The sequence below is a fragment of the Pan troglodytes genome, chromosome 11 (assembly GCF_028858775.2).
Source record: "Pan troglodytes isolate AG18354 chromosome 11, NHGRI_mPanTro3-v2.0_pri, whole genome shotgun sequence".
NCBI lineage: Eukaryota > Metazoa > Chordata > Mammalia > Primates > Hominidae > Pan > Pan troglodytes.
In genome coordinates, this window is record NC_072409.2 from 13,974,887 (window position 1) to 13,978,745 (window position 3,859).

Consider the following 3,859-nt stretch of genomic DNA (forward strand, 5'->3'; position numbering starts at 1 on the left):
AGCTCAGCCCCCATCTTGGGGCAGAAGGAGCAGCCATTTAAGGGGCACCTACTGTGTGCCACCCTCATCTCACTGTCCCCGCAGCAGCCCTGTGAGGCAGGGGTTATACTCTAGGAGGGGAAGGCACTTGCCAAGGGCCCATGAGCCACAGACCTGGGAGACCAGACCCCTCAGAGCCCTGCCTTTTCCTGTCTGCCCCACCACGTCCCTCACAGGTTCCTCCCCAGCCCCACGTGGTGGCGGCAGTGAGCACCGCCGCCATCTGAGGCTTCCTCCACTCCAGGCCCCCTGCCTAGCGCTTCCCGCCTCATCTGGTCACACTGACTGCTCTTTGAAGCCACTTCTGTAGGTTACAGATGAGGAAACTGAGGCACAGAGGGCCCAAGCAGCTTGCCCAAGGTCACACAGCTAAAAGCGGCACAGCCATGGTACAAAGCTCCATCGTCCTGATCCACTTTGACCAACTTGACTAGTTCCTCTCCAGGGTCACCCCCGGCCTCCAGATGCTTCATGCAAATTAGAAAAACGTGTTCCCTCTCAGGTGATGCAGCCCTAGGCACACAGCTTGGCAGTGGCTTTTTTGCAAAGAAAAACGTGTCCCTCTTCTTCTTGGCACCTGTAGATGCCTTAGTTCCTGCCCTGGGCAATGTCCAGTCTTGTAGGCGGAGACTATCTTAAACCAGACTGTAGTCTGATGTGATACTGCATATGCCTGAGACAGACAAGGTGAGGAAGTGATTGACCCTGCTCCTGGGAGAGATGGGTCTGGGGAACAGGAATACTTTTTAGCAGAGGTGTCATCCAAATTGGGTTTTGAAGGATGCCCAGCAGTTCACCAGCTAGATAGGAGCTGGGGACAGTTCAGGCAGAGGGAACAGTGTGAGCAGAAGGATGGAGGGGTATCAGCCACTGTGTTTGGGGATCTAGGAGAAGTTACTCTGGCTGGAGAGTAAAGAGAGGGTGTGTATAGGGGACAAGAGGGATATGGAATGGAGGGAGGTGGGGGATGGGAAAGGACCCCTTGGTCCCACCTTTGTCCCCTTCCCCACAGCCCATATGATGGGTTTTTGAGGAGACAGGAGCCTGTTGAAGGTGAGGATGCTGAGATGTAGGTGGTCAGAGGGCCACCAAGTGCCCTGCCTGCCTCCCTGCTGCCCCTTCAGGGTCCCGCCCCTCCTGTCCCCGCTGAGGATAGAGTGCCGCACTTGGCCCAGTGTTCCCAGCACAGGGCAGGGGCTCTGCTGGCCCCACGGAGCCATGCTGTCTTCTCTCTGGACTGCCTCCCCAGCCTGGCGCCTTCAAGGCCTTGAACGTCCTCTGGGCCACAGGATCTGGCCCCCACAGCCCCGAACATCTGTCTCGGGCCACAGCTGACACTCTGAGTGCTTGCTGAGGGCCGTGCCAGGAACCAAGTGCAGGACTGCGCGGACCCCTCACATGACCCGCTGGGTGAGTATGATGTCCCCCATTCGACAGAAGACGGATGGGGCATCGTGAGGCTACACAACCATCCTCAGCAAGAAGCACCTGGGCCCTGTACCTGTGTGGGTGGGGCCAGCACCCCGGACAGATTTTGTCCCAGACTCAACCCAGGCGGGGTCCAGCGTGGAAGCTGGAGGCCCCTGGGAGCTGTGCGTGCCTCACTGGGTCTCGGCTACTTCTCACTCAGCCCTGCCCCACCTCCCGGGAGCTGCTTGGAGGTCCTGGCTATGCTGTGTCACCTGTCACCTGGCCCCAGCAAGATGTGAGCCAGGCTGGCATCGGCAGGACAGTGTTGGCTGCCTGGGTGCCCCCACTCCCAGCGTCTGGGCCCTCATTTCCCTGCCGCCAGCCTTGGGGTCCACCCTGGCACCAGGCCTGGTGCAGAGCCCTCACATCCTTGCTCCCCTCCCTGCCCCGAAACCCATTCTGAGAAGAGACCAAGATTCAGAATGACCTTGCCCACAGCCACACAACTGTGGCAGCAGGTCCTGGTTCCATGGTGTGACTTGGAGGTATCCAGACTCACAACTTACCTGTGAGCTGTCTGCCTGGGTGGCCCCCACTCACACCAACCATCACCCCTGCCCCCTGTGCTACAGGGCCTGGGAGACCCCAGGCCTGAGTGGTATGAGCCTGTGTCCTCCTCTGCACAGCAGGAGTGATGGCGGCTCAGGACTGCGGTGAGGACCCATGACTCTAAGGTGGTAAAGGGCTCAGCACCGTCCAGGGATACAGCAAGGGCTCATAAATGCTGGCTGCGCCTACCCTGATGATGAGGCTGAGGCCCTGGAGTCCCAAAGCCAAGTGGCAGCTTCTCTGGTTTCCTCCCTCCTCCCAGAGGGCCTGGCGTCCCCTCCCTCTGCCCAGGCCAGGACGACTCCCAGAGGACAGGAGAGCCCAACAGTCCTATTTATTACCAGACACGGCAGAGCGCCCGTTGGAACTTCGGAGCATGGGGGAAGGAGCAGATCACAGATAGGCAAAGACTGGGGGAAAGAGCCTGGGGACCTGGTGGGCTAGGGGAACAGGGGGCTGAGGCCCACAGTCCTTTAGGGAAAGCCAGAGGCTGAGGCCACGGGAGCTGGGGCCGCTGTTGGCGCTCAGGGACTCCCGCTGCGCCGTTCTGGGGTCTGGGGTCCCAGCAGAGCTGAGCTGGGCAGGGTTTGGCGACGAGTTTCCCAGCCACTCTCTAGAAACCTGGTGGGAAAGTGCGCCCTTGGGGCTGGGCTGGCAGAGGATCCTGGTGGAGAACCCGGGGATGGAAGGGCTCTGGGAACTGAGGCTTGGGGATACCCTGGCCCGTCCTCGCTGTGAGTCTCAGCTTCTCCATCCTCGGAACATCCGCATGCCCTGAGGGCTCCGCGGCCCTTCAGGAGGGGCGGTGGCGGCCCCGCGAAGGACACAGCCCGGCAGCCCCCGCTGCCCCGCGCTTCCAGCTCGGGCCGCTGAGTGGCCCGCGGGGTGGGGTCGGGGCTGGAAGCGGGGGCGTCCGGAGAGCCGGGCCGGGTGGGGGGTCCGGAGGGTGGGGCCCAGGTGGAAGCTGCTCTGTTGCTACGAGCGGCCCTAGCAACGCACCCATTCAGCGGAGACAAAGGCGCCGTCACTTGAGCGCAGAGGCGCCGCCGCTCTCTTGTTCCTGCAGCCGCGGCGCCCGCGGGTGGGGGCGGGGCAGGTGGGGGAGGGGCGCTGGCCCCGGGGGGCGCCTGGGCGGGCCTGTGGGGGGTGCCTCCAGCCCATTCTGCAGAAAGGGAAGCTGAGACTCCCCGGGACCGAGATGCCAGCCGGGGATGGGGGCTGGTCGGGGCCTGGGATCCCACGACCCGGGTTCACGCGGCTCTACGTTTACACCCGCGTGGCTACTGCTGTGCCTGCAGTCCCCCATCTGCGCCAGTGGGGGCCTGGCTCTGGCTCTGTGCGGGCTCTGGCAAGCGGCTGCGCCTTTCTGTGCCTCAACTTCCTCATCCGCGCAATGGGTGGAGAAAGGCATCTCCCCCTCCCCCTCTCTGAATCAGAATCACTGGGTGCCTGGGCTGAGCACTGAACCTGCCCCTGGGAGGGGCCTGGTGAACAGCGCTCTTGCCTTCGCTGGACACAGTCACCTGGTGGAGGCTGGGGCGTGTGGGTTTCAGATGGAGTGCTCCCTCAGGGAGGCGGCCAGCGGGCAGGGTCCCCATGGCTCCCCTGGGCCCGGCTGAGCTCCCCAGGCTTCAGTCCTCTCCCTGAGCCGGAGCTGGGGTGTCCTCACCCTCCCACAGTACCCACCCTGCCACTGCTCAGCCCCCGTCATGCCCCCATCAGCTGTCCAGCTGGTGACCCACAGCCTTGGAGGAAAGCACTTCTCCCTCAGCGGGTTTGGAAGGCTCTGGATCCTAGGGCA